This window comes from Bradysia coprophila, unplaced genomic scaffold (assembly GCF_014529535.1).
Source record: "Bradysia coprophila strain Holo2 unplaced genomic scaffold, BU_Bcop_v1 contig_350, whole genome shotgun sequence".
Classification (NCBI taxonomy): domain Eukaryota; kingdom Metazoa; phylum Arthropoda; class Insecta; order Diptera; family Sciaridae; genus Bradysia; species Bradysia coprophila.
In genome coordinates, this window is record NW_023503608.1 from 7345774 (window position 1) to 7373103 (window position 27330).

General features: G+C 32.5%; 1 protein-coding gene across 1 annotated transcript in view; it reads left to right on the top strand.

Annotated features, from left to right (window-relative positions):
* Positions 1-27330, top strand: part of LOC119080715 (serine/threonine-protein kinase NLK2) — a 79981-nt gene that overhangs the window by 244 nt on the left and 52407 nt on the right.

The following is a 27330-nucleotide window of genomic DNA, read 5'->3' on the forward strand; positions in this document are numbered from 1 at the left end:
ATTGTTTTACAAAAATAGTTTTCGTTAAAAAGTATCAGATGATGTGGTGGGTGCAAGAATGTATAGATTGGCTATTACTTCAACAATGACTATGGAAGTGATTAATCGAGGTTATTTTTATCCTATACTGTGTACGCTACACATAATTTAGAAAACCTCAGTAGGGTGCTACCACTTAATGTGCGTAATCTTCTACCTTTTACATGTTTTATGTGTTTTTTCCAAAACATTTAATTTGTTACACTAATTAATAGTGACAATTTTGGCAATTTTCAATAAATAAATAATTCATTCGAATTTACATTTACATTCTGTTTCACGTTGACTGTATTATACCGTAGATGTTCTTCAACATTTCATTATTTATGCGCTTTATTCGAAAATCAATTCCGTGAAATATATATACGGCCAATGTTGTATCATTAAACCTTTTAAAACATCTAGCATTCATCACGTGTTTGGTGCCTCGTTTTTCACATTTAACATGTATATTCGAAAAATGTGTGCGTTATACATTTTCCCCCTTTTCTGTTTATCGAACGTTATATTTGCTTTACAATATTTTGTCATCATTATATTTTCTCTCAACTTATAGTTATGTGTTTAAATGAAAATTATATTCTCTTGTGCATACATATAACATAACGTTGTGCCTCTTTTCGGTTCGACCTATAAATATTGTACTCGTGTTGTCGTCGAACACAAACGTGAAATTTCTTGCACCCCTTTTACAGGTTTCTGAAAATGTTCACTATGACGATACTGACGGTTCGATAGTTTTATGATTTTATTACATAAATGACGGATGTATAAACAGAACGTATAACTTCGGTTGCTTTACGTGCGCTAAATGCTGTTTCAGATAAGATAAAACGAGTGAAACTTTTTATTATTTAACTTTTTTTGAAAAGCAAATGCTTGTGGATGAAGTCTTTATCGATGCTCTTCATATTTGACAAAAATACACTGTTGGGTATTTTGTCTTATCGTATGCAGATGAGACATTTCATTTTAGGATAGACGTGACAGTATATGAAAACAAAATGTTGGTTGTGGCATATACATACAAGCAATTTTCTTAGCCATAGTCTATGCTTACGGATAATATGTGCAGTCATTTTATGGTGCCTGTTAGCAAAATATGCATGTTACCATGTTCCGTGCGCAATTATGTTCAAAAATCTTAGGCTTCACTCAAAATTCTCTTTTTGTGATCCGAACCGTTGTTTTACCTGCAATTCTTGCACCATTTTTTAAATAAAGCAACCGAGTACAAAGTGGTGTGTACCTCAATGTACTTCAACTGTAATGTATGCAAAGGAAAAATTACTTTTAAAGTGAAATGCTTCAAAGTCCTTTCCGTCAAGACGTTCGTAAACCGTTGAAGTAAAGCAGCATTTCATATTGCACCATTTTATTTGCATTTTTACATTCAACATTTTCAATTCAAAAAGGCATCCTCTCCTGTATAAAAGCGAGTGGAAGTCAGCTGAGAATCGATTTCACGATTTCAGCTGTGCTACCGCTTGACAAACTAATTAAGTTTCGGCTGTCATGTCTGAGCTATATATACTGTAACATTATTTCAGTGTGCTTTTCTGGTTTCTAAAATTTCTCTGTGTTGTTCTATTGGATTAATTAAACATTTTACACTTGTGTTTACCTACTGTTCGAATTTTAGTTTCTTATTTTTTTAGACGTTTTCCCAGATTATGTCTGTTAGTCACTTTAATTTATGTGTCCTCAGGAAAGAAAGAAAATCATATCAAGCAATATTGGATTACTTTCAAAGTGCATTCAGTTTCCGTTTCTCGTGTACCTTCCAACATTGAGGTAGTACTTTCTATCGAACATACTGTTTTCGTTGTTTGCAATTTTCGATGTCGATTGATCTAATTTAAAAGTAGTATAAAGTTCATTCTGAAATTGGATTCTGAAAATTCGATATTTTTCACAACTTAAGCTCATGGTTGGATTCGTTAATGCAACACGACGCGGATGAAAAATTACTCTTCAAATGTAAATACATACAATAACTGCACTGCATGCTTGTCGCAGCCGCACCTAGACCATTTCGTTCGACTTGTTCTTAAGAAATCAAATCGGAAACATAGATATCATCCATGAGAACCATAATGATCCCACCTACTAAACTAAAGTAGAAAAAAAATTCAATTTAAACTTTCTGCAATTTAAAATTACAACCAACTCAACACACACTTTTTTTTAATAACAATCAATCTTGTGGATCGTAATCAGTTATATTCATCTCATTTACTGTTACAATAATTCAACATAAAACCTAATTACGAGTACATCAAAAATTCATGAACACTCACTGATAGCCAATTGATGTATATACATAATCAAGATCGTTGTGTGTTGTATGCTAATATGCTGCTTTATTATAATGTCGGTTGAAGTTGATACCAAATTTAGAAAAAGAAACATGATTTTGATGTTATGAATTCATCGGTGACCTGTACGGTTAATATTTAGATGGAGCTTGAATTATGACTGTGTGAAGTAAAGGCGGATGTACGGTGTATTCTTTTTCTGTCGATTACATTTTCTTTGGCTACTTGAAGAACGAAAGAAATTTACATGTGATTGGTAAAGGAGGAAATTTGCAAAAATTTTATTTGACGAAGACATTTGGTGTTGGCAAGAAAATCTTGTCATGTCTTGTTTGGTCTTGTAAAACTTCAAATTCGAGATACAACAGTCTATGGTATTTCCAGGTAATATTATTGTTCATAAACATAAATCAAGCAACCAATTAATGATAGTCGTTTTCAACATTTGGTCATTCTATTCGAGTAACTATGCTAATGAAATGTTTTTGCTGAAATAAAAAAAAATTGTTGGTCTGCTTAAATCTAATAAAGATTCTGAAAAAAGATGTGAGCACATTGACATTGATAAAAAAAAATCATTTCTGTGAACTACATGTACAAACCTCAGTCAATAACCCATGATCTACCCAAATAATATAACAAAGCCGAACGTCCAAAGAGACGTAATTTTATTTTTATTAATGTCCACGCTCCCCATATAACATAACACGTACTCGGCTATTCCGTATGTCTGGACTTGAAATTTGATAACTTATTTGGCAATACGTGTAGTTGAAACAAAGAGTCGTTCAGTTCACAAGATATTTAGCAAATCCACAAATTCGACTTGTTTTCTCTTCGTTTTTTTCTTCATTGTTATCGTCTGAATCACCATTCGTACAAAATTTTTTTGTTGGTCTCAAGTATACACACACACAATTCCACAATAATTTAATTTAATTTCGCACGTAGCACTCACAAAACACAAACCCATGAGATTTACGTTCATTTTAGTTAAAATTGTTTTTTAAGTGGTAACCAGAATTGTATTTTAAAATGCGTTAAAGGACCTGCAATGTACATTGTTTCTAAACTGAACCCATTTCGCTGTCGGAAACTATACGAATATAATTTACGATAGAATGTCTGGGTGCCGGAGTTTATATTCATCATCGATTAACGTTTCGACTATAAATAAACATCCATTATGTGGTCGATCAAGATAGGCTTTGTCAGTTATTACGATTAAAACAAACCCTAACTCAAAAAGGTTGGCATTTTAAAAATCCCACAAACCGCACTAAATATGCATTGGATCTAACCCCGAGAACAAAGTAGAGAAAAAAATGGGAATCCAAACAACGAATTTTGTTGAATTGATCAGATTTTAGATACATTTAACTTAATACATAAACATGAGAGAGAAAATCCTTAACCGAACTTTATTACTCCATTCGTGCTGGCAACATTTTCATGCTTATCGATTTACCACATAGAAAGTAGATAAATTTCGTCTACAACTTCTTCGGAGAATCCAATAACTTTTCTCAGAAAACGATTGATAAATTGCCTATGCTACTGATTTGGCACTTTCGAGGACACATGTTCGGGTATATATATATGGGGATTGGGGGATACATTGTGTATATGTATGTATCGGTCGGTGTAGCGACGAACGTACTGTTTATGTATAAGCTGTTATTATACAAACGATATGTCGTCTGGAGAAACAAAAGGGATTCATAAGAGACAGAATAATGGGTTTATATGATAGAAACTGAAAATCATATTCGTTTCCAATTTACGATGTGACATTCACGTTCGCTTACGTCCCCCATATGTGGCCATGAATATGAAATTATTATTATTTTTTTAAATTTATCTTCAATTCATCGTTGAAGGTTGATTTCTTTAAACAGATGATCAAATAAACGTTTTTTGAACAACGCATCGACAGGAATGCACTCGGAAATATAAAGCTATGCCATCCGTTCCGACTTAGTGACGTAGTTTTTTCTTCATTTATAAAATTTTAAAAAATATTTACAAAAATGCTTTGACATCGTCTTATGCATATTTCCCTTGTAGCACATTCTTTTCCCACATGACTCTTATTCGTTTAACGAAATTACAATATGGAGCATGCATGGATACAATGTAGGGTGGTTCAATACTTACGTTTAGCTAAAACTCTTTATCATTTAATCTTTTATAGACAGCAAAATGTATCGTCATATAAAAAGTCAATCTGTTACTACTTCTGTTCAAAGTATTGATCAAACGTTTGATAAGAAATCTTTTACTTCATTATGTTTAACATACAATTTTCTATTTACGAGAACACTAACCAAGGTTCTTGGCTTATTTTTTTATTATTAAAGTCGATGATAGATGACTAGCTGTTTCTTAAAACCAATGCAAATAGTACTAATCTCGTAGAGATCGGACCTGGATCAATCAAATGTTAAATGCGAAACCGAAAAGAATTTTTATATCTGTGCAGAATTGCGTCCACAACGTGCCTACTACAAAAACGTTGCTAGTAAATAACTAAAAGCATTTTGAAGGACACGTTTTTCTTTTGAATGGGATCTGTTTAGAGTCATTGAAATACGTTTTCCATTTTCTAATCGTCAATTGTATTTTTGTCAGAAGAAGACATAATTCCGCGTCATAGATCACGTCGGAAAATAGTTCTCTGTATGCTGGACCTTGTTCAAAAGATTTAAATTTGGACTGTATGTGAGACATTTCAGCTAATTTCACCAAAATGAAACAAATTTATAGAAATCATTTGCTGCAAACATTTTTTGTTTTCAACTAACTTAAGGCCACACGTTGAAGTTAATTGCGGCTTGTCAACTTTCGGCACCCTGGACTTTACTTAAATCGTCGAGGAATGCCTCCAAATAAATTTCTAAAAATCTAGAATTCCGTTTTGGATTTTTAGAAATTTATTTGGAGGCATTCCTCGACGATTTAAGTAAAGTCCAGGGTAGTAGAGGTCCTTGTACAACAAAAGTCATAAAAATAGTTCACTTTATAGTAGAATGGTGCGCTTTGGACCAGTAATTAATATTGGTAGCCTGAGTCCAAAAAGATTAACACCCCTCAAAAAACCACACCCCACCACTCACAACCCCTCACCAAAGATTTTAGTGTAATGGTCTCTTCAATGAATTATTGTGAAGCGTCTGTAAATGCTAGACTGTCGATATGGGGCTTAAACGAAAGGTAAGGGTTCATACTTTTTTTATATGGCCAAACGCTTTTCAATTTCTCCATTTTCCTCATCAATTTTCCGAGTTTTCCATGAAAATCTATGAAATCTCAAATATGAAGGGTAGTGAATACGTTAAAAAAAATTTGTGTCTATATCTTTCTGCAATTTGGTTATCCAATGACTTCTTCGCTAATTTGACGAAAAAAATTTAAATAATGTGCCATAGACTAGGAGATACGCTCAGTTTTCCACCACCAGAAAATTTCATTGAAATACTTTTTTACATAGAACTGATTAAACATACGAGCAATGTCATTGAATTTGCTAGATTATCATAGGAGACTTTACTGACGCATTTATTGAACTCTAGGAGAAACCCATACACCATTAACATCAGATCACCCACCACCCACTCCTCCACTATTGAACAAATTGTAGAAAAATTTTAAAATAGAAAGCAGACTATTTTTGAACTTACGAATTTACGCTGTAAATGTTTGGAATATTGCCTGCAATACCTTTTTAAAGGTGACAGTGGAAATAATTAAGAGTAAGTACGTAAAATACTACATTTTCAAATAAATATCGTTGTACAGTTACGCTGCAAAAATGGTGCAGAGGCAGTTTCTGTCTACGTAATAAAAATGATTCAAATGTCCCACATTCAGCAATTCTTCACTCACATTCCATATTATGTGGTTTAATTATTTGGATATCTTTTATGAATGAAGCTTCTGGTAGCACTACATTCTCTTTATTTTATTTACAACTGATTTATTGGAACATTACCATTGAGAAGCTCGAAACTATCTGATTTGCTCTACCATCAAAAATACTCGTCTGATACCGTAATAAATGTATCTACATTATGATATTACGATAACAAATACGTCAGAAAAAACAATATCTGGACACGCTGTCACTTATTTTTGGCACCGAAGATCATGGTCTCGAAGGTGGCTAGTTCGCCAGTGGCTTTTGTGCCCGGCCTCGGCTGTTATGTTGATTCAATGCAAAGAAACGTGACGTTCGAACAGGCTAGTTTTGTGAAATATAAGCCTGGACTAAATGTTTCAATCATATGATAGGGACAGTGATCAGAGCAATAATGTTGTCTTATCAGCTATCATTAGCGAAGACCTAAGACGTCAGCCATCTCCATAGGACTGCGAGGTGCGTCTGTAGGTCCTAGAAATTAGCTAGTCATACGCACCTATTTGCTCTCCTGGAGTAAGGCAATGGTGTTAGTTGGAGATGAAATGAAGAGTGTGGTTACTAGTGGTACACCAGATGTTTGGAGATGTTAGGAGATTATTTCGTTCCTAGAAAGTTTGATGGAATCATCTCCACGGCTGGTTTTGTTTATTGGTCTGATGCGGCTATGGCGGTCTATTTCGCGATAATCATCTTCAAGCATCTACCATTTTCAAAAGCAGTTAAGTCCGCTGCCCATATAGAACGTGAGACAGAAAGAGACAACTATATTTCCTCTTCCAACGTTAGAAGAGTTAAGAGAATGATGGACTTAACTGCTTTTGATAAAAAACTCGATAATCTCACTATCCAATGTCCAACGGATACAAAATTTTTATGATGACAGGGTAGTACAATGGATCACAAGATCTGTGTGCATCGATCAAAAATCATCGTAATATAATTGATTCATAAAAGATATCCAAATAATTAAACCACATAATGTGGAATGTGAGTGAAGAATTGCTGAATGTGGGACATTTGAATCATTTTTATTACGTAGACAGAAACTGCCTCTGCACCATTTTTGCAGCGTAACTGTACAACGATATTTATTTGAAAATGTAGTATTTTACGTACTTACTCTTAATTATTTCCACTGTCACCTTGAAAAAGGTATTGCAGGCAATATTCCAAACATTTACAGCGTAAATTCGTAAGTTCATAAATAGTCTGCTTTCTGTTTTAAAATTTTTCTACAATTTGTTCAATAGTGGAGGAGTGGGTGGTGGGTGATGTGATGTTAATGGTGTATGGGTTTCTCCTAGAGTTCAATAAATGCGTCAGTAAAGTCTCCTATGATAATCTCGCAAATTCAATGACATTGCTCGTATGTTTAATCAGTTCTATGTAAAAAAGTATTTCAATGAAATTTTCTGGTGGTGGAAAACTGAGCGTATCTCCTAGTCTATGGCACATTATTTAAATTTTTTTCGTCAAATTAGCGAAGAAGTCATTGGATAACCAAATTGCAGAAAGATATAGACACAAATTTTTTTTAACGTATTCACTACCCTTCATATTTGAGATTTCATAGATTTTCATGGAAAACTCGGAAAATTGATGAGGAAAATGGAGAAATTGAAAAGCGTTTGGCCATATAAAAAAAGTATGAACCCTTACCTTTCGTTTAAGCCCCATATCGACAGTCTAGCATTGACAGACGCTTCACAATAATTCATTGAAGTGACCCTTACACTAAAATCTTTGGTGAGGGGTTGTGAGTGGTGGGGTGGGGTTTTTTGAGGGGTGTTAATCTTTTTGGACTCAGGCTACCAATATTAATTACTGGTCCAAAGCGCACCATTCTACTATAAAGTGAACTATTTTTATGCTAAGGACCTCTACTAGGGTGCCGAAAGTTGACAAGCCGCAATTAACTTCAACGTGTTGGGAGAAAACGTATACATACTTTTCCAACTCTGCTACCTGCTGCTGCTTATAGAAATGTCAAAATTCGATTATGAAAGTTGTTTGAACACAAAGCAATATCACCTAACAAACAATTAAATGAAAAGCAGACCGCTTGTGCAGGTTAGGTCGTAAAAGATCAAAATGTGTTTTGGTTCGGAAAATTCCCATAAAATCACACGTTATATTATTGAAAATAATTTATTTATTAAAACAAAAGAAACGAAACAGCAATGGCCTGGCATTTAAAATGAAAATCTCTCTGAGATACTTTGGTTATATAATAAATATAATAAATCGTTTAATCATTAATTTTATTATTTTCGTCGTCATTTTCCCCGGTTCTCTGAAATAAATATATGTGTTTGAAGCACAGTTACACCATCATCGTATACAAAAATCTACCATATAATACATACCATGTTACCATACAGACTATAAAATATATGAACCCTCAGTAATATTGTACGGTATGGGTCTGCGCGTTAACACATTGCGCATCAACAGTCTATATCATAAAACGGAAAAAAAATATATTTTCAGATAGAGAATTCGTAAGGTATACGACGAACAACAAACACATCACCCGGCATCAAATAACATGGGTTCAATATACCCCACGTCCGACCCGAGACACACTATTAAATATTTTCTGTATAATATTGTACGTACAGCCACAGAGGCATATCGGAGAGCAATAAGTAGTGAAATGAAAAGAACTAGAGGAGATACGAGAAATTATTTATTCTTTTTCTGTTGTTTTCGATGAACCACAACGAAAATCATTTTATGTTGGGAATTTGAATTAATTATTAGGGTTGATTGGACCGATTAGACCGGTTTCGTTTCATTCGTAAATAATTAGTTTACAATATTGTTTGTTGGTACAACGAACGTTTAAAACAGACAACATTGTGAACGACCCATTGATCTGACACTGTACCATTAATTTATCGTTAAAAATTCAGGAATAATTTTGGTGGATGATATTATGCTGGTGTATTATAATATATACACAGTGGATACGATATAAGGGATGGGAACGATAAGAATGTCTTTGATTTCTTTTCTCATTATACACACGAAATGAAGTCGTTTAGATTACATCTACCTATCCTCCATTAAAATATACACAAACATTGGATTGGGAGAAAGCGAACGAAAAGAGAGAGAGAGAAGATAAAAACAATTTCCTAAATAGAATAAAATACCAAAACATTCGACTATAAAGAGGATGTCTTTGAGACAACAAAAGTATTTTTGAATGTCTCTCGTATAATAAAAAATTAAATGTTTGATGATCTATGCCATAAAGAACGGAGATCTGTAACGATTCAATGTTTGCTTTGAAAATAATTTTGGGATAAGGATGCACAAACATTCTTTATGGAAATTTGGTTTTGATCTTTCTTTTTAAGCTTTTCAATTTTCATTATAAACATTTAATGTTAGAAATGAAGATTAGCATTATAATGGCTGCACCTATACGCGAATCGGATAGTAAAAATGTTCACGAAATTACAAAATCAATATTTTCTTCAGGTGTGGTTTAGAATATAAAATGAGAAACACTTCCTCAATGCATGCAGATTTTTTTAATAAAGAGATATTGCCTTCGGCGGGTAGAACACATATTGAGACGCGGTTCAATATTGTAGAGTCAAAGTCGGAAATGACAATAATGTCCTAGATGTTTGAGGTTGTCTTCTACTTTTATTGTATCGTTTTTGTTCGCGTTTTTGCTCTTCAATTACAGAATTCATGTAAACTACTTGATTGTCTCGTTGCCGGATTTTCTTCATGTTTATGATTCCTTCAGGTAATTGTTTGCAATGAAGAGAACACTTTTCCTCTAATAGTCCTGATCACCACTCGTAAAACTTGTCTGCGGTGTAATGGTTTACAGTGGCTTTTCTTAGGTCGGAACATATTTGAGATTATTCTGGATGTTGTTTTGCTTTGGACTTTTTGAAAGATGTCGGAATCAATTTTTATGCATGAAGACTGTAAAGACGACATGAGAAATTTAGAACTTGTTAATACAATTTTTGTTTTATGCGACCAACGAGATTTGAACAATGGACCTCTCTTGCTTAGAGACCACAGGACTGAACAAACAAATAATCAAAAATTTTATTTCCAAGTTCTCAATTTATCATGTTGTCTTTACAGTCGTCGTCATGCATAAAAAAAAATATTTGAGATATTTTAGAGTTGTAAAAGTCACACATCGATGAACAACAAATCAACAAAGTGTTTCCACGCCAAAATATCATAGACTGGGATGCAATTAATTGATTGGGAACATCGATGGTTCTCATCGACTCTGATAAATCTAAAATTGTGCTTTCTAAAGATAAACACACTGTAATTGAAACAGGTAAATTAAATAGACATCGAAATTGCAACTTATCCCGGTTTTAAAAACGTCCTTTCTACCGACAATACCTTTTATTAAGGCTGTCCGACTAAGCGAGTTTATAAATCTTCGTTCGAAGATTATTATCGCCCGATTCATGGTCGACTCGTTTTCCTAAAGGCTGTCGTATTACGTTGACTTTTTTATGTTTGTAACTTATATTCTACATTGACTTGTGCTTCTTCTCGTTGCTGTGAAAATTAGGATTTTACTCTTTTAGAATTATTTGATTTGTTAATTAGGAATTCGAGCTTCGTGTTTTAAGTGAAAAGAGCCATCAGCTGAACTTTGTTTGAGTCTTCTTTTATTAATTTTCGCTTTTAGCTTATGTGTTTGATTCGCTGCGCTTTGCTTAGATATATTGTTCGATGTAATTGATGAAAATGTTAAAGTAATAAATTGTTCTTGGATTCGCCAGTAGAGTTCTACCCGTTGGTGTTAATAAATAAATAAATTCTCAGATCTCATTTCAACGTTTTAGAATTCCGTAAACCATTCTTAATGCCGAGGTTAATTAATCGAAATTCGTTTTGTATATTTAATTTACTTCTCTGTTTGTACACTGTTACGATGTCAAAACCGCAAAACTTCAATGTAACAAACTTTATTCGGTAAATTAAACCACCCATTATCGACTGTGCCTTTTTCCATGTCCGAAACTTTTCATTCATACAACATACACACTTTTTGACACGAGACGCGCATGTTTATATTTTAATTTTCAAATGTAAATCTGGGCACCGGCGGCGACGGATGTTACATTTTAATTTGAACTATACAAAATGAGTACAAACTATACCATAACGCTGGCATATGTATGCATACTATACGTGAAAAAGCAACAATGCGATCAACGTTCATTTACAATACAATATTTCATCTGTGACATTGCGGTTTTGAGATGATGACTTTTTATTCAATTTTGAAACATAATTGATAGACGAGAGATAGACGGTTACGCAAGTATATATTTCGTGTGCATAATAATGAATAGAAATGTTGATAAAGAAAAAGCTGGTCTGTATGGTCTGGTCATATATAAGTATGTTACCGAATCTGTAAATAATGCAATCCGTTTACGGTTTAGTTTCTTGCTAATTTGTTTTCACCTTGAAGTTTGATTTTCTTTACATTTTATATTTTTGTGTCTCGACGATGTACGAGTAGACAGAACATGCGAAGATGGGTTGACACATTTAGTCAAGCTTTATGAAGTATCACTCACAGTACATAAAATAGTAAAAATTTCTTTTTTGCGTTTTGATCTTGAGCGTTTATTAAAGCTTAAGAAATTTGAGAGAAAATCAAAAAATAATAATTTCTGTTAAACCTCGAACTCTCAGATATTTCGCTTGCGATTAAGAAGGCTCACTTCACGTTTCATTCAGGTATATCCTCTCGTTAGCACCATTGCACTATTAGATACAGTCGATATTGCTAACATTTGAACTGAGTTTATTTGTTGCTTTGACAATTCCAGTCACGTGGACTTCAAATCACATTGACTCAGATGCGAACACGTTTTCATTCAGCGTAAACAAGATAATGTTTCCTCGAATTGGCTTCACATGTCAAGGATATACGATTTTGCCAGAAAAATAATCCGACTAACAAACCCACTGTCCATGACAGTCACTGTCGGCATTATCATTTCACTTAACATTTTATTGAAATATTGCGACATATCCATTCACAACGTTTAACAAAAATATTTTTCCAATTTGTAACGATTTTCGAAACGAAAAGTGGCTGATGCCATTTTAAATCCAATGAATCCAATGTGTAAACTTCTTGCAACGTTTCTATTTGTCACGTTATGGGTATTGATAAAATGTAATAACGTTTTGGATATGAGGAATGTTGTGTATATATTCAATCAATTATTTGATTCTGAAAGGGTCAGCTGTGAGAGAGGACATGGCATTTTAAATGTCATGCCATGGTATCGTGTTGTGTTGATTAAGTTGTTGTCGATAACTTTTCTTTTGCCTTTTGAAATATAATGTATTTCTAGTCAAAAGCTTTTTTTTCCGCCAATGGAAAAATAAAAAAGTTTTGAAAGCAGTCTTTGTATACTGGTACGGTTGGGTATGTGAGAACAACTGGTACGGTTGGGTATATGAGAACTTACTTTCAGTATTTCCTTCCCCATTGAATATTTTGAGAGCTTGATAAGAATGTCTACTGTTAAATATAATCATCAAAAGCTACCGAGAATCAGTTGACGTTCATTCCTTCGGCCAGTAGCAATGAAGCACTACTTCTACACCCCCACAGTCATAATATTTCAATATCAACTTCTCAAACTCTGTTCGATTCGAATTTGACGTAATTTCCTTCACTAAATTTTATTTTGCCATTTCTGAATTTTATTTCTTTATTCAACCATCAACCGTATTATTATATTAACTTCTTCGTTAAATCACAATCTTTTCACCCACCCATAAACATATAATAAATCTCAAAAGATCAATCACAGAATATACAAACATTGACCCTTAACGAACATAAGAAACGGTTAACGGGTCACTAAAATATTTCAATCAAGAATCTCATTACACGTCGAGAATCATAACTGTTCACAAAATAGGGTTCCAAACTTTTCATCAAACTTGACCAAATCTATTACTTCTTTTGTTCAGTAAATTGATACATAATCTGTTTCTTCATTAGTTTGAACGTACATTTTGGTATTTAGAAAGCATTTAGTCAGGGTCCATCACTTATATTATTTGTCGTCACTATCGGTAACGTATAAAATGATTGTTTCCATACCGTTTTAAGTGACGATTATTCCGAAAACAAATCTAGTGTGATATTACTTCCCAATGATAAGTACGCTAGAGCTTTCCAACGTCTTATATTACTTCATTACAGTTCAAGACTAACTCAGAAAATCGTTTCACAAAACGACGGTTTGATTGTTGCGCTACAGCATGCATCTTATTTATATATTTCTTGCCATATGCTAGTGATGACATTAATATGATTTTTATGATGATGCCGCAGATACTTGTGTGGATATTTCTATTTTTTTTTAAATATTAATCTCCTTTTAGTTTCATTGCGCATTATGAAATACCTGATGCAACAATTTATGTTGTTCATTAAAGCCTCGTCTAGTTACATAAATGCAATATCGAAATATGACAATAAATAAATTGTTCATTGTGCATACCATCCACAGTTGGTGTGTGTATATGTATATGCATAAAATTCACCTTCATCTCTGAAAAGTAGATTTTTATTTCGTGCCGTTCACTGTAACAAAATCAGACAGAACTATTCAACCTTATAAACTGCAACTTTAATTTTTTTATAATATAAATTGCTGCATTGCTTCTATATTATTACCAGCATTCAACTTCTCTATTCATTTAAGTTTTAAGAGATCTACCTTCCATTATACAACTGTGCTTATTCCGTCTTCATTTTTTTTTATTCTTCGTCTTATAAAAATCTACCTTTTGTTATTTTGCCTTCAGGTAAATAATAATATTTAGAACCACTTACCTTGAAACATAAAATCAGCACTAAGCAAAAAAAAATGAGAATTCAAGATTTTTATTTCACATTTTCTGTGGGCTAATGCATCAATTCAGAAATTTGAAGAATCGTTCGTATTTGCAGCAGGTCTTTCAAAGTCGAATGTTCGGCATTAGCTAAGAGGAACCACAAAAAATCCAAGATATTTTCTGTCAAAATTGCTTTGTGTTGTTTATGGTGCTAAGAAGTGAATATGACCATGTGTAATGGATGTGTGGAAGTTAATTGTGTGAAAATTTCGGATATTTCTTCCCCCTCCTGTACTTTTCTATTACGAGATGCTTAGCTTTGACAGGTTAGACGAAATACCCTCATCTCGTTAAAATGTTAATAGAGCTTTCTTGTAGAGGCCGATTTTCCGTGTAGATTTTTGCGTCTTTTTTAGATTTCAGTTTACAAAAAATTCATATAAAAACAGTATTCATGCAGCTACATGTACGTACTGGGAGTAAATAATCTCGGTATGCACATGTAGCAACATCATTGCTAGTAAGATCTGCATTTAGCATTTGTTACCCGTCACAGACATGTATAAAAAGAACAACAATATAAACACAAAGACGTTACAAAGTTCAGCAGCTGTTGCTAGATGTGCACATCGAAATCATTTACTCATTGTATGTAGCTTTTATTTGTAAGTTATTGTATGATATGTAAAGAAAAGAGTTCTTGAAATATGTCGCTGTTGAATTCATAATTTCAAAAGCGGTTAGGGGTGATCCTCATTTAATCAATCAGTCACTCAATTTTTCCACAAAAATTACATCAGTCACTACTGACTAAAGGGAAAAATTTCATTATTTCAGCGATCTCAGAGATCCATCAATTCACTTGATATTATAAGAATACCATTACCCATATCGGTACAAGAAGTAATAGAAATTCTCAGACTCAAGTTATCTTATAACTGATGAAATAAAATAGCATTAAACCTCTCTGCGAACAGTTCCTGCTGCATGTTATCAGTTTGCTAATTATTCGATGTATTCATTACAAATCCGTACACAAATTTCCTTAAATTAAATTACTTTCAATTAAAATCTCATGCAACAAATCCAACAATTTCATGGTTGAGCGCAGCATGGAAAGCTAACTGTATACACATCCCCAATATATTCCCATGCACTGTATTCCGTCCATAAACATTGTCTTCAGCATGTAAAGTAAATGCTCATGCATTTATTATGTTCCTAATCATATTTCCTCGTTTAAATAATGCATCATATCGTCCAAAAATGTGAGAGAATTCACGACGAAACTTTAATGAGATTAACATAGCATTTGCATACGGTGAAAAATGAAACGAACATCCGAAAAATCATAAATCATGTAAACAGACAGAATTAAAGCGCTGATGCTTCTATAATATTGAACGTACACCCAGATATAAAGCTCATCTGAAATGTTTTTTTCTTCATTTTCTTATATTCGTTAGTTTATTTTTGATACACGGTTTACACAAAAAAAAACGAAATAAAAATCTAGTGAACGAAATTCTTGACCTATTTAACTATAAAACCGTGCACAAAACACTATGGGAAAGTGTAGCGGTTCGCTTGTAAATATGACGCTGAGTTAGGAACATTTTACTGAAAGCTTTACGTCTTTACGATAAACACAGTCGAGATTGGTATCGAGTGTTGTATATGACAATATGTATTGTATCGGAAACATTTACACAAAACTGATAATATTAATGAACACATAATTTTTCGTATAGCAATTGTTATGTATTCCAATATTTTGCTTCACAGAAAATTATACACACAAAGTTTTACGTAAAACTTGTTATGTCATGAAGACCTATATTTTCATCATATACTAATTCTATCGAATTAATTTCGTTTATTAGACATTGAACGAGATTTTATCATAAAATTGCTATCGTATTTTCTATAGAGCGTAATCCTTATCCGAAAGAAAGGTTTAGCAGGGGAGGTGGAGGTGGAAATATTGAAATTTAAGTATAAGAAAGCTATTTTATTATTGCCAATAATGATAAGCAATTGGGTCGGGGTTTTATCAATCAATTGAATGTAAGATTTCAAATCGGAATGTAACTTAAGAGTAAAAATAATGTGCTAAAAATAATGAGTATGTAAAATCCTAAGCCTGATTGGCCTTAGGTAATATTAATAGATCTTAGTATTTAGATTAAATATTTCAAATTATTCAAATTCACATTTATCGGAGCTACCTGCTCAATTTTTGATGCTAAATATCGATAGCAGATGATTTGAGAAAGTATGACTTATTGTCTCAGAAGATCAATATTTAAAGTTTTCGTTTCGTTCTATGTGTCTACTGGCCTTGCTTGAAGGAAAATGAAGGTCGATAAGACATTTCTCGACAAACTTATTGTCTCTACAGATCAAATTTGTTTTAAAAAATTTTTGTGAAATTTACGTTTCGTTCAATGTGCCTACTCCTACTAGCATGTCTTCAAGGAAAATAAAGGTCGATAGGGCGTTTCTCGACAGACATTTGAACTTTCAAGCAACAGAAAATTCATTAAAAATAGATACGGTCATTAAAAATTGCGAAAGTCAAAAGATAAATCCCCACAGACAATGCCATCCTTTACGAAAATAAGTTGACTCGTTAAAGCGGAGACGAATGCCTATTCTCATATTGTCTGCTCAGCTAATGAACAAATTATCCCCTAATTATTCTTTTCAAAGCAATTCATTTTTTCTGAATTGTTCTTTTAAAAAAAACCTAATCGCAATGATGGTTTCTTCCAAAAAAAATCAATATTTTCAACCCTTAAAAGAGTAATATTAAAGTTTATCATCTTTCATCTGAACTCATCAGATTACATGAGTTTACTGTATTTAATATGAATTTAATGTTATTGCTGAGCAGAGAGTTATATATTTCGAGAGTGTGTATCCACATCATTATCATAATGTAACAAACCACAAAATTACAAAGTATAAAAAGGGATTATGGTGCTGTTATTTTAACCATCCAGATTCCTCTGTTTCGAACGTGGGAAATAATTGAATTAGACAAAAAAAAAATTGTCGGAAATAAAGCTACAAGGCTTATTACACTGATGTGGTAACCGGGTACCTATTTTGTTCTGTGTCATTTAAACTTTATAAACAACACTAATTGACACTTTTGAGAATTTAAAAGTTCATTATCACAGTTAGCTCATTTAGCATACAGAAGTGGAAAAGGCGTTCTCTATACATCCCAATGGACATTTGCAAAAGCATTTTTAAGTCAAATAAAGTAATCTTTCTGAATAGAATGTTATTTTGAGTATTTTGAAAGTTTTGTGTCGTTATTGTCTTCTCCGTAGCGACTAAAACAGAAGAACCCAAAGATACAAAGTGCATTTTACTATAAAATTCTTAATGATAGAAAAACCTTTAATAAATGACAATGGCATGTTATGCCACAATAAGTAGATCTGTTACTTCATTTGTATACTTTTAGTCTAATGTGTGATACAAAATCTATTACTTCATCAATTTCAAGTACATTTTGGCTATTAACATGATATTAACTAGAGCTCATTACCTAGATAACTTGCTGTTTCGGAAAGGTTATTTTCTGAAAGTTAGGAAAGTTAAATGTACGTATAACCGTCACGAAGCGAGTACTGTATGATCATCTTCAATGGGGAATGCAAAATCATGTGCGAAATATATAATTGAGCTAAAATAGTAATTAGAGAAGTTGGAATTATTAAGTTAACGTGACATGTGTATCAAGTGTCAATACATGGATCAATCGGAAAGAGGAAATTTTATTAATTTGTTGTAAATTTCCTTAGTATTAAATGAAATGTGTTTCTGAGTAGTTTTTATAACTAATAAAGCAATCATATCATATCATATCAAGAACGAAACTTGGACAAACACCGGCCAAAAAAAAAATCTAAATCTATGTAACGTAGTCACTCATAAAAAAGGAACAAGAAATACCGGACGTCATTCTGTTCACATTGTCAGCGAACAATCACCTACCAACCAATACAATTACATTTTATGTCCATATATTGTTTCACTGACCCTAATTCACATAAAGTACATTATTGCTTATTTGGTCATTTTCCATTCTCACAATTTTCCCTTAGCAAATAATAAATATTTGCCACATTTTCTCACAATATGTGCGACTATAGAGGAGGTACTATCAATTTTCTACTTCATTGAACCGAACTTTATAGTCGTACACGCATCGAGCATAGCATGTAGTGTACGTGCATACCTAAATTTAAAGTTAATCTAGAATGGGTGTATATAAATAACAGCTTAGCAAAGGCAAGAAAATTATTAGTCCATTGACTTTTCCGATCCGATATATTTTATTCGTGTATGCCATGGAATGGGGTCAAAAGTTGCGAATGATTTACGTGGTTGTAACGTTATGCCATTTGTGTAAATTTATCAGCGAAAAACAAAAACAATATTTTAAAATTCATTAATTGTCGAGCTAATCAACTTTTAAATGCAGGTATCCCAGCTTATTACATTGTATATTTATATACGTACACATCTGAATCGCATAACCAACAAATTGCTGCCAATTCATATCTCGTATTATAATTACTGAACTACAATAATTGAACCACTTAGTGGGTCTCTTCATATTATACACATTTTTTTATGGAGTGTGTGCAGCTAACAAAACGTTGTTCATTTCACTTCTTCTCTTTTTAATACGAATTTAATACAATTATTTCTTCGAAAACGTTGAACTTACTCAAGGCTATCTTCTATTATACACTTGATGTGGTGTGCGCGCAACGAAATATCTTTTTTTTAGTGTTTTTCACTGACAATGAACTGAAAAGATTCATTTTTACGTGCAAGTTCATGAACCATCGGATATAATAAGTTTTATAAAAAAAAATAGAGAAAGAGAAATAATACTCGTTGTGTAGTTGCTGCATTGGTTGATGACTGCTGTGTTAATGCTCTTTAAGTTATATCCTTTTCCACACATGTGTATATGTTCGTTTCATGTTAATAATTCTGTTAGAGGTATTGTCACGAAATGGTAAACTGTATTACGGAGTGGAGTATGATTTTCTAACGAGTTTATTGTCGAGTCTGTTTTCATCATCTCCAAATACGAAGAGCAACGCATTCTGAGCACGCATCGTTAGTGATAATCAGATGTACATAACCTCCAGTAAGGTCACAGTTGGAAATGTTACAATTCAAAGGAAATGTAATGTTTAGTTTAGTTTTTATTCCATTTAATGACATAGTGGCGCTTACATTTTTTTTATTGTCGGATTTAGTTTTGTTAATAAGTAATCAATACAACTCTCATTACTGAAAACATGTCCTTCTCTAAAATAATTTTCTTAAACTCCATTATTTGTAACAGAAATCAATAATTACTAATTACTAATTACTCTTGACTAACTCATCAACGTAGCTGTCTAATCTATGCGAGTGTTTCGTACATACCAAGCGTTAATTAAAAAACTTCTGCTGGAAAATTTCAAACTCGAAACAGAGCGTTAAGAAGTAAGAAATATTGAAACGGAAGGTCTTCATTAGTTGAGGGGCCGTGCGTTCGTTCGCAAAAAACGTCAAGCTATTTTATTGAGTTCTTAAGACCCAGTCGTCATGCACATAGTGTCGAATATCGTCCAATGCAATATAACAGTCACAACTCCACACAGAACCACTATTCCTAATTGCCACTTTATAGCATGATGTCGTTTGTGAACGACCCCTTAGGAATCTTCTGTTATGTACACAAATCCTTTTCAAGTTTAGGAATCAAATGCATTGATGAATCAATGAACATAACTTGAAGTTTTGCAGTCTTTGTAGCCTAATTGACAATTAGGGTACATTGTGCGCATCGATTGAAAGTAAAGTTTCAAGAACGAATTTACAATAGTGGTATTTGGTAAAAGTCTTCTTTCGTAACTGCAACCGTTGTTGCGGCCTTGCTGAACCTATCTCTACTTCAACATAATTTAGAAAAAAGAAAAAGAAAATAAAATCACAAAAATTTTGTTAGAGAATTTTGAAATTGCCTCTACATTTATCTACAATTTTACACTCATTCAAATACTGTGAATATTTCTGTACTCTAATCTTATAGCCCGAATTGATACAATCATAAAATTCAAAATGTGTAATATCGCTAAACAAATATTAACATTTTAGTGAATTCTAACAGATACCCAATTCCCTTTTCAAAAGCAAATAAAGAAACAAAAATATTCATTAGAGCCGCATAGACTAAAAATACACTCTTTTTACTTGTTTATTTAAGTGAGGTGTGTTTTCACCTTCAATTATTTTTAATTTGATTTCGATAGTCAAGTATTAGATGTGAGTGAATTCATTTATCGATATCGAATGGTAAGTTTTCTACCGAAAAAAAGGTTATTATTGATTATAATATTAATGAGCGTAATATATTTATTTCACTCGCCATAAAAATACATTTTTTATTTTGTTAATGAATGGGACTTAATCAAGTTTATTTGTGTTAGACCATGTTCATATCAATGCTGTATGTATTTTACTATTTTTTATTTTCAAATAGAAACTTTTATCGAGAACACACATTACACTTTAAAAAAAAAATCCGAATGTTAAAGATTATGGACACTTTTATGACAGCAATTCGATGTAATTTTGATTTGTTTTCTGTTCAAAATGGTTTTACAATTATTAATATTGTATCGATGCTTGAGGCCTCGCTCCGCCTTCGCATGTTTCTGAAACTAAACATATCAGATTGATTCATATTGAAGATGAAGTAAAACCTTAAAGTTCTTAGTTAAAATCAAATCAGAAAAAATCTTATTGATTCATTCCTATGATTGATGACCAACCATTAATAAGTTTGAATGTGAAAGAAGTTCAAAGGGAATTTACATTTTGACTGAACTAACAAGTCAAAATATATAATGTTCCACCTATATCGAACATAATGAAACTTATAAAGAGTCACGAAAACCAATGTTAAACTAAATATAATCGAAGTACTTTGAGGCTGAGGTAAGAGGACTATATTCTTTGCGATAAAGTATCGCAATATGATCTCTAATTTTGGTACTTCTTTTGTTTAAAATGTTGGATAACCTATTATACAAAATCAATTACGTCATAACATTAAACATACATAATTTAAACTAACATCAGAGCTCAACGTTTACTTTTGTCGTCGTCGTTGATAACAGATGACCAACCGTTTCAAAGAAGTGTCTATTGGAACTGATCAAAACGTCTTGTTTAGGTTAACATTTGTTTAAATTCATATTTGCATTCGGTTGCATACTCTTCAGGCTGAAATATAACAAATGATTTTGTATAAAAAACGTAACTGAGACGATCTTTAGTTGGACTTTTTAAAATTCGAGTCATTCGCGAAACAGTCATCTGTTTGTTCAGAGAGCTTTGGACATCGTTTTCTGAAGAAATTACCAATTTCTTATAGAAGTTGGGTTTGGGTGACAAACAATGACAAATTTATTTACACATTCAGAACAGAGTGTACGTTGTTCTTCTCAATAGATTCTAATTGAATGGTCTAATGGTTTTCCATTACTAATTATTGGTGTGTTAGTTGACTTCGAATCAAATTAACAAATACGATTGGATTTAGAGTTAAATAAAACCCTTTAGATTTACAAAGCATTTACCGCTAGAAATGTATTTTATGTTCCAAATTTGTGATTTAAATCGTGTTGTACTTTAAATGGTTTATTTTTTCTTTATATTCTAATGGAAATACCCCACAGTTTTCCAGAAATCACTGCATGATGGTAGATTTACCTCAAATCCAAGATGATTTGGAAATCTGTTTAGTTCAACGCTTCACTTTGTTTTTCCCGAAAGCCACTAAATTATTACTAGACAAATAAACCTGAGATTATTTTTAAATTTTAAATGAATGTTCTGTGGTGTGGAGCATCTTATGCATTATTGTCACGTATGGAGATAATTCAAAGACGATTCATACGTAAGTTCGTCGTGTTTTTCTGAGCGGAAGTATAAATTTTAACAAGTTCAATATTTATTTAAACAAAAACCCATTTGGAAAAATGGGCAGAAGAACGAAAGAAATTTTCAACAATAAAAAATCAACAACAAAAATTTTCAAATATAAATTTCCATCGCGACAAAGAACTCGCAGCTTACGATAACAAATAGCATTGAAAATAATAAACATTAACCCAATATAATATACAGTACTCGCACAGTTGGTATAATACGCAACCAACCAGATAGCCTATGTACGTTAATTACGTTTGAGCAGGCAGATAGAGAAAGAGAGAGCGAATGAAAAAGAGAGAATATAAAGTTGCTGTAGATATTAAAGTTCAATTACACCATCGGCAGTGGTAGTGCTGGTTTAACGCACACTTTAACGTTAACCAAGTACATAAGAGTAACAAAAGTATTTAATAAAAAAAACCAGCTCCATAGCAGATGGTGCATATGCACAGTATTTTTCAATGACTTTGTCCCAACTTAAATTATACATATATTGTTTACGCATAACATTCTTCTTGTTGTGTTTTTTTTCCTCTTTTGTTTTTTGTTGAAACACATCTCTCATACATAATATATTAATCGTCGAGGAGGCGAGAAATGTTTAATTAGTTCATCAAAGTTTTTTTTTTGTCTGGTGTGATATATTGGATCGTGTCAGTTGCTGTATAATAATGCAATTTTTGCTGGCCGAAAGAATTGCAAGAATTTAAATGTGTGCAGATAAAAGCTAATTCTTTAGCAATAGTCGATCACTTCGACGATTTAAAATGCAATATCGGTTCTTTCTTGCCTTATAAAATATTTAAAGGGGTTGGTTTATAAGCAATGTGTAAAGTGGAAATTTCGTGAGATTTTTTTTTTTAGAAACCAATATTGAACTACAATTTGAATGACTGAATACATTGCAGGAAGTAAATTGATGTTTCTTTTAATTGAAAGGTTTTATTCCCTTAACATGAAATTGATTTAATGTTTGATGCATTTACTTTCTTATTTTTATAAAATTGCAATCGTCAGTAAAATTAAAGTCCATTGGTTTGATTAAATATTTCCTAGAGGTAGTTTGGCTCTCTGAGCCGTTTGTAGTTTTGACTCTTTTTTATGCCTATATTGCGCACCCGATGACAGCCCTTAGAAGTAGGACCTTGACAGAAGCACTTTATTTATTATCAAATTTGACCATCACCTTAATGTACTAGTTATACTTAAAATAACCTTGCCTCTCTAATGATTGATAAACTACACCGCCCAGCTGCTATATACAAATCCACATAAAAATGGAAACTTTCGTTTAGACGTCTGAACCTTTAAGTGATCACATGCGTGTAACTGCTGGCTGAATCGCAAAAAATACAAAAACACGTGACAGATTCAGTTTCTTATTTATCAAGACTACATCAATAATAACGAGAATTATTTATTTGGTGAAAAAATCAAACCGAGTTTTGCCAACCCGGTTTATGGTGTCATTTCGATATAGAACACCTCAGGCAGAAAACCTTTTATTAAGAACTGGGACTAGTCTGCGAACAGTTGACCAAAGATAGATCGACACGATGCTTTATCTTGTTGTTTTGTGAGTATAAAGATGATTGAAATGCGTGACTGGAATATTAATAAAACCAAAACCCAAAATCGATGAAAATTATGTGCGGAATATTTATCACTTCTAATCTTCAACGAATGACTTGAAATAATTCAACATATGCACAAAATGATTAATGACCAATAACTTAACATAGCTAGCCCCATCGCATGAAAAACCATTCACCCTTTCACTAAATATGCTAATTTCTTTGCGCCCAGCCATTCCTCTGGAAAATTCTTGCCTCTCTAATTGCTGTTAGTTTCTAGAATTGCATTCGACCACAGACTGTCTACAGTTCTACAGTATAGTTACGGTCAAATTAATGTGCATCGAAATACACTGGCAATGCGTGAGCTGAACTGTGTGGATGCGATAACTAAAATTCAAGATGAGTTAGACTTCCCTATATATGTGTTCGTGGTACATGGACGGATATATTTTGAGTGTGAATGAACTTTCTCACACAACGAAATTCGAATTATTGCGTCGAGTATACAACGAGAAGGATATTTCTCTATAAATATTAGAGTTAATTCAGGGGTTCCGAAATAACATTTTTGGGGTGATTCTATTTGTGAATGTGAATATCCATTTGCTATTCAGTTAGCGTATCGTGTGTAGGTTGTATTTTGTATGATGTTTTGTTGGAGGGTATATTTTCGGTACCACATGTACACCCAGTCGTACATCCAGTGAGAGAAATAATATTGAGACTCACTTTGAGGAGGATAAAACGTGTTAGGTGAAAGAACTTCAAATGAAACTATTCGTTCGGGTTGTAGATGTAGATATTCCCGGATTAATATTTGATGCTTTTTAAGGGTTGATGATGGATATTTTGTTAGTTAATTTTCAGGGGTAGTTATTTGTTGTGAAAATCAGTTTTGTACGTTTCGTTTGGTTGCAAAGGCGACGAAAAGCTTTTACACAATTTCAATTTGATTTTGCGTTATTGATGAGTCTGTTCGACCTTTTCAATGTCATACACTTTAATTTCAGTGTTTTAGGGGCGCTATTTTGAATGAAACACTTCACACAAAAGCTCTGCGCTCTGCTTAGAATTTCTGTTGTGATGTTCAGTTTGAATAATTTATCGGGACAATAAAGTTTTGTGTTTTGACCTACAATAATTATTAGATTTACATCTGCAAAACGGAAGACGATTATTTAGTGGACGTGATAACACTGAAATGAATTACTTCTGTTTTCATTTTCCTTCTCAGCGATTAGTTGATGTTGCTGACGCTGAGCTATATGGTTTTACATTTAATTAAACATTAATGTATTCTCACAGCTCGTCTACTTATGAAAATATCTTTCACACATTAGAAATTATAATTTGCATAACAGGCGTCGAAGATATGTACAAAAAAGAGAACAATTTGCATTTACATGCCGTAGGCAATCGTTAATGTGGCAACTTTACTCTGAATAAATTTAATTGTTTCTGTATCTCGTTGATTTGTTTTCATCGATTAATTCTTTCACCAAACTACCCCGTTTTTTATTGTTGGTCCTCACTCGTTAGGTCTATGGCGAGAAAATTCACTTTTTTTTGTTCGACTCATTTGGTTCTGTATAAAATTTATCGAACTGTAAAGGGTGTTTTATGTTGGAGGAATGGTAAATGGTTCGAGACGAAGTCGAGAACCTATATTTTCCATTTCGAGAAATGACATTGTCAATGAAAATATTACATGCACACCTAATAAGACTTTCATGTAAAATGGTTACCCTCATTTTTTTAGTTATTATCTGTAAAGACTCAAAAAAACGAAAAGAAAATAAAGTTTCTCTGATTGCTCGATAGTGTAAGTACAACGATATAAAATTGGATTTTCAGTCGAATTTAGTTTACTTGTTAAGTTAAATAGCCAATCAACGTAACGTCACTCTCTGAATACTTTTTTTTCGCATCTTGATCTATGAAATACATTCCCCTTATGTGTAGAAAAATAAAATAATTTTTTTTTAATTTCTTCTTTTCAGGTAAGTGTCTCATGCATGGTCATATAAAATTTGCAACATTAGTTCATATCAATTGAATGTTACGGTTGGTAAGTCAAGCAAGTTAAAGAACTACTTTTTTTTCCTTGTTTATGCTTCTCACATATACTTCTTTTTCAATTATTTATTTAAATTAAATTTAAGTGAAACAAGTGTGAATGTGTGTGTAAATTGTGTGATTAGTTGAGTTAGTTAGTTCGGTTTGTTAGTTGTTTCTTTTATTTACGAAAAGAAAATATAAATTTTAATTATTTTTTAAATGAAACTCACTCAATTTGTGTGTGTGAAGTTTTTTTTAAATTCTTCTAACAAAACATTTACATTTCGAAAACTTTTTACGATCAGTTTGAATTTTACAAAGCTATAAGATCAGTTTTAGAAAACATGAAACTTTTTGTTTGATCGAAAATCAACCTCACATTCAGATGAATCTCTAACGGTACATTATCACAGAAATTTCCATGCCCTCAAAACATTTTCATGTAAAACTGTCAATCGTGTTAAGTACATCCTGTAAAAATTGGTACTCGCGCTCGTTTGTCTCTACCGAAAATAAATCATTTGTTCCACTTTCTATATTATCAAAAGTGATCTGACTGAATCAATTAATTGCAGTCATCCCAATATTGAAACTATCTGCTGAACAAGCGAACAATACCATGTAAATGTTTGGTCAACAAGCTTGAAAAATGCAAAAAAAAACATTTTCCTTTTAAAAAAGGTATAAATATAACATCACTTTAAAAAAAAATATTTCAGTAATGTACTACAGTGTGCTATCATTGTCAAACGGCCAATGTTACACGGTTTCATACATTCAAGTGTCAAGTACACATTTGTCCAATAATATATTATGTGCTGTGTGTTGACAAACATTTACCAGATTCAATGTTAATGAATGGAATATCACATTATCATCACACACTCAACATTTTTAAAGCGTTTAATCTCTGGGTCGTGTAACATAAACGAATCGAAATAAAAAAAAAATTGTTAGTGTGTAGTGCGTGGTGTGGTACCAGGCATTCAATATGAGTCGCGTTTCGTTCGCCTCACCAAATGATTTTAGAAATGTGGAAGGTTAAGATTTTCTTCAAAAATTATTTTTGATATTTTCATTTTCGTTTCACATTTTATTTAAAACAGATCATGAGATGTTTACGCTCAATTTTTTTTTGTAGACTATTTTCTCGTCAGACTTGTGTGGGAGATTGAAGATTAAATAATTTGATAATTAAGACCGGTAACACTCTATGAATGTCTTGTTGTAGTTTTCTCGTAGGAGTAAATGATCATCTTATAAAAATCTAATTGCTTCTGAATAATAATTAGGAAAGTGATAACACCTTTCTAGTGGTAAGAACATGACTGCTATCCACTTAACATAAAGTTTAGATGGTCGTTGTTGTAATCGTATTTTAATCAAAAATTTAATATCTTGACGACTATCATAAACAAATTGTTAGTTGAAGTAATGAACACACTTGTCGCAGCTTCTGCTGAAGCAACTGTTGTGCAATTATTATTTTAAAGAAATTGTTATGAAATAAACCACT